This window comes from Protopterus annectens, chromosome 11.part0 (assembly GCF_019279795.1).
Source record: "Protopterus annectens isolate FY-2018-M chromosome 11.part0, PAN1.0, whole genome shotgun sequence".
NCBI lineage: Eukaryota > Metazoa > Chordata > Ceratodontiformes > Protopteridae > Protopterus > Protopterus annectens.
Window position 1 is genome coordinate 745,987,701 of NC_056745.1, and position 14,570 is coordinate 746,002,270.

The window sequence follows — 14,570 nt, forward strand, 5'->3', positions numbered from 1 at the left end:
ACAGGTTAAATGGACAGATCAATAAAGCTGCTGTATGAAGGGGTTGTAATACTACAAGCAGATTCAAAAGGAATTTCAACAAATGATAGGTGACTAAAAATCTAAACTGAAGTCACATGGAATGAAATTGAATACAGATATGACAGTGGTTAAAGAAGCAAATGAGGGAAATCAGTAGAAGCTGAGAACTGAGACAGAAGGGAAATAGTGGAACATATTAACATCTTCAAGCATCTGGGTTAGATTGTTGAGGAGAAGGAATGCCTGAATAGGAAGCCAAAGCAATAATTGTAGGTGCTGCAGTCAACGGACATAAAGTCTGAAGGGTAGTGTGTGACAGAAGAATGATAATGAAGCTGTAAAGTAAGGCGTACAAAACAGTGGTGTGACCAGTGATTCTGTCTGTCAAGAAACCTAGACAAGTGAAGGCAGGGAAGTTGAGGAAGCTTGAGGTGATCTAGATGAAGTGTCAGAGATGGGTGGTAGGATGCACACTGCAGGACTGATGAAGAAATTAGGATATCAAAGCAGAAGCCAAAGCATTCACAATTGCAGAGAAGGTTAAGAACAGATTGGAGTGGTTCAGTCACACGTGCAGGAAAGCAGAAGATGATTTGGTAAAGAAGATTTGCAAGAGGCAGAAAAATGATAATGCCATATCAAATGACTAATGGATTGTGCGAAAGAAGACCTAATGCTATTAGGTATGACTATTGAAGAAGGTGAATTGCACTGAATCGAGAGAGGTGGTAGTGGTGACAGCTGACATTTCACTCTGACCCCATGTAGAAAATAGGAAAAAGAGGGTTGTTCATGATGATGATGATGAGACTTTTTCTAAAAAGTGCTCTACTAAATATCAAGTCATTTTCTACGATGTCCAACAACACCCTCGGACTGTACTTCAAAAAAGGTTTAGGGGCTTTATTCCCATATCCTCCTGGTTCTGGAGGAGACAGAATGATTTCTACCTCCATGTGGACCTCAACAACTCAACAACTTCAGTGAGCATATGGAATGTGTCTGACTCTAGGTGATAACTTTTCTGCACAGTTATACCACTACTGCCAGTAATGCCCATATGTTGCTACTGGATACAGTGGATGCTTTTTGACACAAATTTCTGTGATTCCCACAGGAAGCTCATTTGATTCACTAGGGGAAGGGACTACTTTCAGAAACACATACTGGACTTTTAAATTTCTTTTGTGGTTACAGTGTTCATCTAGGTGTTGGTCATCATGGTCACAGCCTTAGAGGAGTCCAAATGAAGAGAGAATTAAATCAGCAAGAAAAGGAAATTAGTGTTGCAGAAACTGAATTGATCTTCAAAGTCTTGGTGAGTATCTTCACATGGTGGGCCCTGTTTTCACAAAGTCTCACCAAGATGACACTGATATATAAACTGTATTTTAAATGGCATGTATCATGAACAGAGGTTGGTTAAAAATATAAAAAGACAACTGAGTGCACACATCCCAGGCTAAAAAAGTGCCCAATCTTGGTATGCACACTGGTGCCAAGAATGGAAAAATGAGACTGTAGAATGCTCAAGATATGGAAACATTCCTACAATGGGATTAGGTCAGGCTCTGGGGGAGGGTGGCCCCACTGTTGTACAAGGAAGTAGTAGTTCACAAAAATCACAAAAAACTGATAGGCCAAAAAAAAGCAGAAAGATGACAGATTGGACTATTTAAGATGAGACAGAAATTATGTATTGTTACTGTTATGCAAGAAGCCCAGAATTTCCAGCTAGAAGATTTTCAAAAAGATTAAGATAAAAATTTGAGGAAAGAAAAATGCTTGCACAAGAAAAAATGTCAAAAGCTTCAAATGCAAAGTTGCATTCATTAATATAACAGATCCATGAAAAAACATCATATAGACAAAGAAACTTTGGGCTACTTGGAAGAAGAAGAGACATAAAAATTGTAAAAATATAAAAACATTAAAACTAGAGATTTTTGAAAGTTATGAAAAGAAACATGGTTATGGGAAAGAAAAAGAGATCTGATGTGGTGCAATATTTATGCAAAGGAGAAAGCCAAACTCATCTTAGAATCATAGGAGATTACTAGGCTAATAGCCCTGGGGCCCTTACAAGCCTAGCCAAGAGGTTATCCCCAAAAAATAAACCTCAATCAGCACCTGTCACCCCTGTCAGTGAGGGACACAGGTGGACCCCTTGAGACAAGTTTGTAGTTTTCCATCCACTCATCAAGTTGCATTTGAAGAGGGTCAGGGACTTAATTTGTTTGATGTGTATGGGAAGTCTATTCCAGAGACAGGGCAGCCTCTGAGAGACAAACCAGTCACTCCAGCAGGTTTTGTTAGTCACATATTAGATTTAGGCTTTTCGATTGGGTAATGTGTGAGGAGTTGGACTTCCGGATATGGAGCATCTCTAGTAGAGCAGGGTCTGAGATTGCCTTGTAGGCAAGACACAGATCACCTCTGTGCAATCTGTACAATACTGAGTAGAGTGATAGTGATTTGAGCCTGTTCACATAGGACAGGTATTGGTGGCCATGGATCCTCTTTGTGAGGTATTTCTGTGGCATTTCCAGTGGGTGCAGGTGTTTGGAGAGGTACTTATCAAACAAGGCATTGTACTCAATTATTGGCCTAATGAGGGAGGACTACAGAGAGGTAATAACCTCCTTTTTTCTAGATGCAATCCCTTTACTTATGAGATGAACTAAGTAAAAGGCTTTTCTGACCACTACCTCAACATGATGGTCGAATGTGAGATTGTTGTCAACCTGTGTACTCAGGTCTCTCACCACAGGTTGTGTGCTTATGGGGTTGCTGTTGATGTGGTAATCAGTAGGGTCCGTGTTTTTGCTGAATGGTATGATAATGCATTTTTTGCATTTAACTTAAGGCCATGCCTTTTGCACCAGTCATTTGTTGCTGTGAGATCCTGTTGTACTATTTAAACATCATTTGGGGAGTCAGCGACAGCACCCAACTTACAGTCATGTGCAAACTTGGTCAGCTACAGGCCTTTTGTCTTTGTCTGAATCTCTGAGAAGTAGATGCCAAACAGTAGGGGTCCCAGGACAGATCTCTGGGGAACACCACTAGTAACTGGTCTGCTGTCAGAGGTGGAAGCACCTATTTTTGGCCTTGTGGGTCCTATCGGTGATTTACACCAAGTTGTGTTATCTTTTCGATGATGTCCGAGTGGGGGATTTTGTCAAAGGCTTTGGCCATGTCAAGGTAAGCTGTATGTACTGACTTTTTCTCATCCAGTGTCTTGGTGACAGTTTCAAAAACGTCAACCAGGTTCAACAGGCAAGGTCTGCCCTTGATGAATCCAAACTGGGTGGGGTCAAGTGCTTGGAGACTGCATATGTCCTTTTTTATGAGGTCCATAGTAATATGCTCCATGGACTTACAGATCAGATTTGTCAAGTTAATGGGGCAGTAGTTTCCAGGGTTAGTAGTGGCACCACCTTTGTGCAAAGGGATGACAATGGCAGTTCGCCACTCTGCTAGAATGAAGCCTGTAGTTAGGCTGTGGTTGAATAGGGTACTCAATGGCGAGGCTAGTTCTTGCTGCAGATTGGGCAAAATACAGCCTGGGATACTTTCAGGTCCCATGGAAGCTGTGTTCCTTGCCTTGGGCAGGGCCATTTACACTTGATCTATGGATGTGAGGTGTGGAACAAGTATTGGGGATGTCACATGGACCTTTGTGGGGGGACAGGGGGATGAAGTTTTCACTGAACCTATCTGGTTGCAGATTGGCTAAGTCAGCAGGACCAGTGCAAGTGATACCATTATGAAGTAACTTGGAACAAACTTGTGCTTTGCCATGGAGGTTCCTGACATAACTGAAAAAGGCTTTGTGGTTATTCTTTATTTCAGAGGCTAGTTTCAATTCATAGCTGGCTTTGAAGGTTTTCACTAGTGATCTAATTTGCTTTTTGAGACCAAGGAGAGAGTTTTCCAGTTGGGAATTTGTGCCTTTTTACCCTTGGACAACAATTTCTTCCTTTTGTTGTAAAGCCTGTTGATAGAGGATGTTCACCAGATAGGTTTGTGTTTCCTTGAGGATCAGGTTTTAGTTCTGTTGAGTATGGCTGAGTCCATGCATTTGTACAGGTGCTTGTATAGTGCACTGGTATACTGTTCAGCATATTTGTCTGCATCCTCTGAGTGGGGCAGTGGTGTGAAGCTACTGATACCCTCCCTTAGAAGGTTGTAGTCAGCTTTTGAGAAGTTTTTTAGCCTGGTTATGGCTGGGGGTGGGTTGGACGGGATACATACTTCGAATGAGACAGACCGATGGTCTGCTCTTATCAAGGAAGAACTTACTATGGGGGCAGTGCAGCAGTCACCCATGTTGGTGAGAACCAAGTCTAGAATGTTATCTCCCCTTGTGGGGGTTGAGACAAGCTGGTCTGTTGTGTTAGAACTGATGAAGTCAAGGAATCATTGGGTGAGAGCATTAAAGCAGGAATAGTTCACCTAGTCTATGGTGGGGTAGTTGAAGTCACCAAGGATCAGGGTGTTAGGGGGTATCTTGATGGAGTCAAGTAGGTCCAGGTAGGAGGAGTGGGTGTCTTAAGGCATGGAGGGGGGCTATAGCTGGCTGTAACTTGGATGGGTGTCTTGCCAATTGTTAGTTGCACCTGGAGTAGTTCTAGTACATCATGCTGGCAAACCAGTCTGGAGGTGTGCTCGTCTTTAATGAAAATAGAAACTTCTCCACTACCCTTAGTGTTCCCAAGCTCATTTTGGGGTCGGAATGTGTGGAATGAGGTATAGCCTGGTAAGTATAATGAATACAAAAAAGAAGCAGCTCCAAAGATATTTGAAGAGATATACAGACAAAGGCATCCTGATATGGAAAGTTTCACAATGCAAAAAATAAGTCCACAAAGGGGGGAATGTAGAGCAGAAGATTAGTAAAGTAGAAGTTAAACAAATGGAAGTGGAAGTGATGGAATACATGCGAAGTGAAGGGTTTAGTAAAGAAAGTCTAACACAGGTTGTGTCACAGCATGATGGAACAATAAGTCCTCAAAGTAAGGAGAAATAGGTGGAGAAATATAAAGAAGAATTATGAACATGGGAAAGAAAAAGAGGCTTAATATGGTGAAATATTTATGCTAAGGAGAAAGCAAATCTAATCAATACAAAAAAAGCAGCACAAAAGATATTTAAAGAGAAATACAGGCAAAGGCATCAGGATATGGAAAATTTCACAATACAAAAATAAGAAAACGAAGGGGAAAATTAGAAAAGAGGATCTATAATGAAGAAGTCAAAGAAATAAAAACTGAAGTTAGGAATTATCTGTGAAGGATTTACTGTAGAAAATACAACTGCAGTAATGTCACTGCATGATGGAGCAATGAGTCCCCATATTAAAGAGACACAGGTGGAAAAGGAAGTATCTGATCACTTGCCACATGAAGATACTGTGGAGCCTTCAGCAAGAAGCCAGTACAAAAGTTCAGCTGAAGTTGCACAGCAACAGAAAGAACAGGAAACAGTGGCAATGCTGACACACTCAATGTTGATTAGTGGTAGCACAGTGAGTTCCAGTACAAAAGAGCAAGAGATGATGCAGGATGCAGCTAAACAGAATATATCACAGAAAGATATTCTGGAACTTTCTGTAGAATGACATCAGGAAACAGAGAACAAAAAAATGTTCCCTCAGTTTAGAAGAAAATGATCTAAGGGAAGAGTTGCTTGACAACTCTGATGGATAGACATATTAAGACTGATGAAATAAATAGGTTACAGAAGTTAAATAAGACCCAGATGTTAGAAGTCTGGTAAAACAGATGAACACGGTGATCAAGACTATTAACAGAAATTCATGTGATATAACAGAAATAAGTAGGATATATTACTGTGCAGTAAAATTAATAACAGATGAAGTCTTACTGCAAAAATACAGAGCAATAAGGGAAAAAAGGGAAAAAATCAAATGCCATCATGGAAGCATAAAACAGAGAAAACTATAAGGCAATTAGGACAAGAAGTGCCACTGTTAGAAAAGTATAGAAGAGGGAACAGATGAAAAAAATACTTAGATTCATAGATTAGTACTAGGCTTACAGCCTCTGGGGGCCATTTTGAGCCTAGCCAATTACCCCATGTGAGAATTGAACCCTGCACATTGTATCTGTAAGGTGAACACCTTAACCATTATGCCAGCCCCCTCCCCCTAGAATGATAGCCATGATAAAAGCAATGCACACTATCAGAACAGACTAGGATCTATCATACACTATTGCAAGTAATAAAGCAAAGATATCAGCACAAGCAGAAAACCTTAGACGGTAGGCAGATAAATATAAAAAAAGGAAAATAAACAATTCATTGATGACCCAAAAACATTTTACAGAGTATTGGGAAACAAAACAAAAGGAATAGAAACACTGCCAAAAATGAAGAAATAGACACATTTTGGAGAAATATCTATGAAGATGCTGTAGAACATAATGATGCTGAATGGAGACAAGAAGTAAAAGAAACAATAAGGATTTCAAATGTACAAGATATGAAATGGGATAAAGTCACGCCCAGAGAAATTGAAACAAAATTAAGAAAAGTTCCTAATTGGAAAACCCCAGGCCCATATGCAGTACCTAACTTCCACCTAAAGGTATTAACATCTTTACAAAAAGATTTAACTCTGTGTAAGAGCTAGTTATATGCACATCCTGATCAGACACCAAACTGGTTAACAGCAGGAAAAATTATCCTCCTCCTTAAGAGTGAACACGCAAGTTATCCTAAAAACTGCAGACCAATAACTTGCCTTCTGATGAGTATAAACTGTATACTGGAATTAATGCCAACAGAGTTTATAGTCATTTAGAAGAAAACTCAATCATGGCAATTGAAGAAAAGGATAATAAAAGAAAGTCATATGGAACAAAGGATCATTTGTTGTTAAGTAAAGTCATAATGGAAAATTGTAAAAAGGGAAAGAATATAGGTATGGCATGGAAAGATTACAAAAAAAAAACATTTGATAGCATCCCATATTCATGAATAAAGGAGTGATTACAGATGTATAAGATAAACTCTTTGTTGATCAAATGCATTACAGTCACCACAAAACAGTGTCAAAGCACTTTGCAGCTAAGCCATGATACAGGACAAAATATTATCTCAGGGATAAAAATTCAAAAGGGAGTATTCCATGTTGACTGTTAGTCATCGCTGCTCAGTTGTCTTGCATTAACCCATTACCTAACAGATAAGGTCATGGTTGCAATTTGTTACCCAGAAAATAACCAAGTGTTCATCTTCTTTTTTTGTGGATGAGTTAAAACTGTATAGTTTATCAGATGAGGACCTAAATCCACAACTGCAGTGTTTAAAACTTCCTTAGATGATATGACAATGTCATTTAGTCTTGACAAAATGTGCACAAGCAACATTTAAAGCAGGAAACATGCAGCACCAAGAAAATATCAGTTTGGTACAGCATTGTGATATAAAGGAACTTGAGCAGGAGAAAGTATATAAATATTAGGGAATTGATGCAGGATCAACAATAAAACATGAACAAATGCAAACAAAACTTAGTAAGGAATAATTTCGAAGACTAAAATTAATACTGAAAACAGCCCTGCCATCTAGGAACAAAGTCCAAACTGTAAATCAAATTGTTCTTCCTGTTCTAACTTACAGTTTTGGGGTGATTAATTGGCCCAAAAAAGTATTGCATCAGCTGGAAAGGAAAAAACAAAAAATGCTTCATGATTATCAAATGATATATAAAAATCAATGTATAGCAAGATTATATATTCCTCATTCTGAAGGAGTATTGGCCTTCTCAAAACTGATTGCATGCATAGATCTGGAATCGTAGGACTACATACACATCTGTTGACTTCACCAGATCCAAACATAGCAAAAGTTTTAAAACATGAGAAGTCAAAGATTACTTCCCTGCTTAGTTTAGCAGAAGCATATTAGTGGCGAGTGGGAATGGAAATCAAACTGGAAGAAGGCAAAAATCAGGCAGCAAATGAATGTGATAAAAAAAGAAAAGAAGGAATATAAGGAGAAGGACCAGATGAGAAGGCAAGAAATGTGGAAAAGGCATAAATGTAGTTGCAAGTACAGAAAACTCTTGGAACAACTTTATATTGATCAGGACCTGATGCAGGTCTAGTTAAGAAGATGTGAATTTAAACCAAATAATAAAAGGTTAATATTGGTGGCTCAGGATAATGGACAATGTACACATTGGTTTACAAAGTCTGTTGAACATGTGGGAGAAACACACAAATGCAGTTCTATAAAACAGAGCTATAAACAGTTGCACATCTTGTCGCTGGGTGTGATTCACTAATGGCAGAGGGCCTGTATACAGAAAAGCACAATAATGTGGCAAGACTGTTGCATTAGGGATTGTGCAAACATTACGATATTGATGTAGATGAGAAGCCTTGGAAAGATGAGCTACAAAGCATTATAGAGAATGATGAAATTTATATCACATGGGATCACCCATTATGAACAGTTCAGAAAATAGATGTGAGAAAACCAGATATAGTAGTCCATGAAAAGAAGAGAAAAGTAGCATTGATCATGGAAATTGTTACCCCCAGTGATTACAGTGTCTTATGTGCAGAGAAACACAAAGTCATAAAATAGCAGTATTTGCAGGCAGAAACAAGGACAGTGTGGAAGAAGGATACCCAGACAGTCCCAATAGTAGTAGAAGCAATGGGTCTCATAAAAAAGAAATTTCAGTCATATTTAGATATTCTACTGATACATGTAACTCCACAGGAGTTGCAGGAAGAGTCAATTCTTGACCCTGTGCATGTGCTGCAAAGAGCACTTTTGGCTTACATCATAGAGTGAAACAATACTAATTTTATGAACTTTAATCATACTTTGACTAATGAATGGTGTTTATTCCCTTCATGGTATTAGAAACTCAAAAATATTGGATAAATTAAACCAGGAAAAAAGGCTTTGTTATTTTCTCCAACCAGAATGACTGGCTGCTGTTGGCCCTGTCAGAGTTCTGTGGTAGCATTCAGCAACGGGCAGTCATTTGGTTGCAGTCCTTTCTGATCCCATTTCAAAAGACTACCTTTATTGGAATGGAAATGGGCACTCTAGTGCTTGCAATTCCTACCTTTAGTGACCATGATTTGGGCAGCTTGGATGAAAATGCATCAGATATGCTAGACCTTGAACTTCCTGTTCCTTTTGTGCTAAATCACCACCACAAGCTTTGTGGCATTGTTACACGTCTAATAGTAATGTCGCTGTAATAAACTCAGAGATGCCCATATTTTCAGAGCCACCATGCACTTATGCATCTTTACCTGGTGTCAAATTCCTGTCACTGGATTACAGACTGGCTTTGCCACAATTATAATTGGTCAAGGGGATGTGCCAAATATTAGAAGCCATTGTGAAGGATCCTCTTGTACATCTAATAAATTAAAACCTTACCTTTCACACACACATTATACTACCTATTTTTGCCACTTCTGGGACACCAAAAATTGAACAGAACAGGGTATGTAATACATTCTGTTTTCAAGTACAGCTTCTTCTGTTGGTCTTGTCTGAGACTGCATCCTGTCACCTCTTAGGGCTCCTGAGTACTGAAGATGATCATTCCAAATGACTGATACTTATCTTCTACTAGTTTCCCATTTAAATAATGAATTATTTCAAAAATGAGCCCATTATTCAAGCTACTTTTGGGATATGAATTTTGTTACAACTGTATTGTCTCAGCCTATATTCTGTAGGAATTCAGCCATCTGCCCTGCATTTCCTTTTCTTGACATATCAGCTGTACTACCTTTTTGTTTCTTATTAAACATGACTATCAGACAGATGCTGACTTTATAATGAAAAAAGTGCATATCTGAATAGAATCGAATAGCATTTTAAGACACCACAATAATTGCTGGAATTTGACTAGCATTTCTGTAGAAAGGAAAACATTCATATTCAAAAACTATGAGCCGCAATCCATATAATGCAATATAACAAAAAAAACCTTTATCTACATTAAAATGTAGCTTTTATTACTTCATTAAACGTTCTTGGCATTAGAGCCTTACATCATTCAAAGTGACAAGCAGAACATCATAGGTGAATACTAGGCTATCAGTTTGTAGACTATTACAAGCCTAGCCAATAACTAGAGGTCAGAATCAAACTCTGTACCTTATATCTGTGAAGTAAGGACCTTAAACAATATGCCATACACCCCTCTTCCACACATTACACATAGCATACTTTATATAGGTTTTCAATTCAGTTACTTGAGCAGTTAATTCCAGCTTCATTTCCCTTATGTAAAATGTACAGACATATCAGAAAATTACATTTATAGGAAAGATTACCAAATTAATTTCAGTATTTACTTAGTTTGTTATTTGGGATAGTGGGTTAGTTCATAGGCCATTTTCAGCCATAACCCAGGCAAGTATGGCAGTTGTAGACTTAAACTTAGAATTACATTTGTTGAAGCTAGCATAATGGCAGGGTATACTAGTAAAAATATACAGACAAAACATAATTGCTCTCAATGGATGCAGAAGTAAATGAGAGAATAATTAGTTAAATTCACAGATTAGCAATAGTAGCATCTTATCATGTCAATGAAAACAAAATTTGGCCGGTTTAGAAGTACATGAGGAGTTGTGTGCTATATCATAAATGTTGGCATATGTGATTGTTGTGTAATGTTAGTTGATATCATTGTTTCTTACATCTACAATATGATACCATATACAGACAGACCTTTGACACTAATACCAGTGTCAAAGCAACAGCACTTGTATCCCTTGCTAAGAAATGTAGTTAACTGCTCTGGAATCATAGTTAATTTCTGGATTTTTCTAATATTTAAGGTAATGATTTCCAAATTGCTGGTGCAAGCTTTGAGAAACCTTCCTCAGCTATTGCTTTGGAGAAATGTCACCTTGATACTGATAAGCTTCTACTAGCTGAAATAGCTCAGTTGGGAGAGCATCAGACTGAAGATCTAAAGGTCCCTGGTTTAATCCCAGGTTTCTGTATAAAAACATTTTGGGATTGGCATAATGGTAAAGGTGCTTACTTAACAATCAAAAGGTACAGGATTTGATCCTCAGTGATTGAAACTGACTAGGCTTAAAATGGCCCACAAGGGTGATATGCCTATATTGTATTTACAGAATATAAACAAACAGAATAACATGCTAGTCTGTGAACCAGTTTTGTGTGCTAGTAGTAGACAGTAGAAGAAGTTTTGTAATTTGTATGTGAGGCATTTAAGCAGTAGAGTGGCTTTGCCAGTTATTGATAGCCAGTTTGCTTTTTGCTGTGAGAAGCAGAGATGCATATCTTGTTTACTTGACCTTGGAGGTTATAGATGTTTTGGGCTGAGAGTATTACAGATAAAGATAAGCAGTACTCTCATTTTGGCAACATCATTGGTAATGCTGGGGCTTTCTTTGATTCTATGGGCAGCTGTTTTGAATGTTTATATGCCATCCATAACTGTTTCAGGGCTACTGTTGTGATGTTTTGTATATGTGAGGTGAATGTTAGTTGTTGATCAAATGTTATAACCAGATATATTTGTTCTGTGCGTCACCAATGCCTTGTGAGGAGTTTGATTTGATCTTATTATAAATATCTAAAAAAAAATCCTCTTTACAGTTAATTATAAGTTGCATTTCTGCTAACCAGTCCCATAATAAGCTGAAGTGAGTTGTTAGAATGTAATACAATTATACCATCTCATAAATGGTGTAGTTTAAGCATGATAAGTCTAAAAGTAAGTTATTAATGAAGATGAAAAGGAGTACAGGACCCAGGATTGAGCCTTGTGGTCCTCCTGTTGAAAAGGTGACATTTTCTGAGGACTGAATTCCATGCTTAAGAGTTAATATTCAGTTGCTTAAGTAACTACAAAACCACTGTAGGGCATTATTCCTGTACCAAAGTTAGTTATGTTTTGATTAGGAAGTCAAGGTTGTTTGACTCAAGACCTCATTTTAAAAGGTGAATGAAGAGGGCACCCATCAACTATCCTTTTTCTGTTTCCTGAATGCAGTAGTATAGATAGGGCAGGGCTGCCCAGGCAAAAGGGGCAACTGCCCTAGGCAAAAAGTGTTAGAAGACACGGTCCAATTGGCCATTCATCAACCTAACTGGTCTTAGTGCAAATACTGTCTTTTAAAATATGGTGTTGCACTTGTGGTCAAATCTGAGTGCTGTAGCTTTCTGTGTATGGTCGAACTGTAGCAACTGCTTACTACATTGTAGCAAGCAGTTTGCTACAGTTTAAAAGCATTTTTTTTTAACTTAAACTGGAGTGCCCTAGAACTCTGGGCAGGGTATAAACTGTAGTAATTGTTTGCTCCATTTGTAGCAAGCAGTTTGCTATAGTTTAAATGCAAATTTTATTTTTTTTAACTAAAACTGGAGTGCCTTAGCAATGTGTGCAGGCAGACTATAAACTGTAGAAGACTCTTTGTTATGTTTGTAGAAAATAGTTTGCTACAGTTAAAAAGAAAATCTAAAGTATTTATTAGTTTGTTTACTTTTATTTATTATTATTTTTATAGGATGGTTGGAGGCAGGAGTTGGATGGCTGAGGTGGGGTGGGGGTAGTCTGTATATGGCCACCTAGTTGGTGTGCCACTTCATTTAAAGAATTTGGAGAAGTGGTCTGTGGCACAGATTGTGTAGTGTATGCAGAAAATATCCTGAATATGCAGAGGTCCAGTTTTTTCTCCTCACATAAAGAGCTGAAGGTATGGGGCAGTGATTGAGCCAGCTACATGTTTGCCTGAATGATGAAACATGTTACTGTAAGTAGAGCTGCTTGAGTGCCATATTTGTTTCAAAATATGCGTTTTCTTTCTGAAAATAGATCAGATATTGAAATGTATTCCATTCATTGCTTCCTTCAAAAGTATAGCCATAAGGAAAGCAGAGTTGCTGTGTATGCTTTGATAGTATACTCAGCTTTGTAGGAAACTTCCCTATATTCCTAAAACCAACATACTTGTTAGACTTTTTCAAAGTCTAATTTCTGAAGTCCTGGTACAGATGTATAGCTAAAAACTAAGGCAACAAGGTGGTACTTGCAGGCTGACATGATTTGCTAAGCATGCATACTGAAATTGTCAACGTAGGATGTATAGAGCTCATGTTATTAAAGAGTATTTGCAAAATGTTATGAAAATTGTGAGATTTTCAATGTTTATATTAATAATGCTAACTGGAGTGTGATGTTGTTATACTGGGGTGACATATGCAAGCAGTGGGTATTTGCAAAAAACATAAAATTAAAATGTGGATAATTTGAAGAGTTCTGGGATATAAATGCTTTTTGGTAAAACAATTCTGACTATTTGCTGTATTTTCATAAAATGCATTCATTTCATAAAGTTGTGTTACCTACAGGTAAAGAAATGATGCTGATACAAAATGTTAATGTTCACAATGTTACTATTGATAGCTGCCATCTAGCATGCCTATTTTTGTAGATTAATATTGTTTTGAGATATTGTGAACATATTTATAATCTGGATAGATTTTGCAGTATCACCCAACAGCAACATGCTAGCCCTTCTAGTCATACAGCATTGGAAAGCTCTCACACTGGTGAAGAATTGTTTTGGAAACATCTTGGATCTATTCTGCACAGAGATACAACCCTTTGTTTGACAATAAGACTAATATTTTTGGCATATAAAATATCACTTTTCTTATATCCACAATATGACAACATCTACAGACAGACCTTTTTTAGTAACACTGTCTCCCGAATACATTTCATATTTTACATTTTACATTTTTTGTAATTCATGTCATTTAACAGATATTGCAAATCTTATGAAATATGTTTTCAGTAGACGATTTTTTTAACAAAATCTTCCAGAAAGCAAGTGGAATCCTATCTTAGAAGACCTCAGGAATCAAGGGGATTAATTAGTCTCTTGCTCTTCTAGACCTAATGAGTGAATTGGTAGTTCAGTAAGGTTTCCAGTATTGTAGCCAGAAGGCATGGTATAGTAATTGGGCTGTAGCCTGATGATGAAGAAGGATTATTAAGTTTATGGATTGGAGCTACAGTTGCATGTTTGCAAGAGTAAGGGATTTAGTGGATGAAAAATATACTTTAAGACCATTTGGATGAATTTCGGGTGAAATGTTGAGTGTTTAACTGATTTAGTCATATCAATGTTCTTCAATTGTTATCACACCTGCTTTTAGGAGACAGCTTTGAAATAGACTTGTGTGAGATCACAAATTTTAAATATAATTTACAAATTTGTAGTGTTCTGTAGCTGATAATTATGTAATGTTTGGGATTTTGGGGATGAGATGATTTTTATGCTATTAATTAGATCAGATTGAAGAATGACATGACTGTATAAGGAAGGTGGATTTTCATAGGTTCATAGGTAGGTACTAGGCTATCGGCCCAAGGGCCTATGTAAGCCTAGCCAGCAAGGTTCCCTGGCTTACTCCACCCAAGAAAGTTATTTTCCTGTGCCGCTGTCTAGCAGAGACACAGAAGTGATCCCTGGGGTGTATTTCCTATT

The 14,570-nt window shown here is 37.8% G+C and overlaps 1 non-coding gene across 1 annotated transcript; it reads left to right on the top strand.

The window, feature by feature from the left end:
• The first annotated feature begins 10,972 nt into the window (after positions 1–10,972).
• On the top strand, positions 10,973–11,045 carry TRNAF-GAA. The gene has a single exon. It is a non-coding gene; the product is annotated as a tRNA-Phe (tRNA).
• The last annotated feature ends 3,525 nt before the right edge of the window (positions 11,046–14,570 follow it).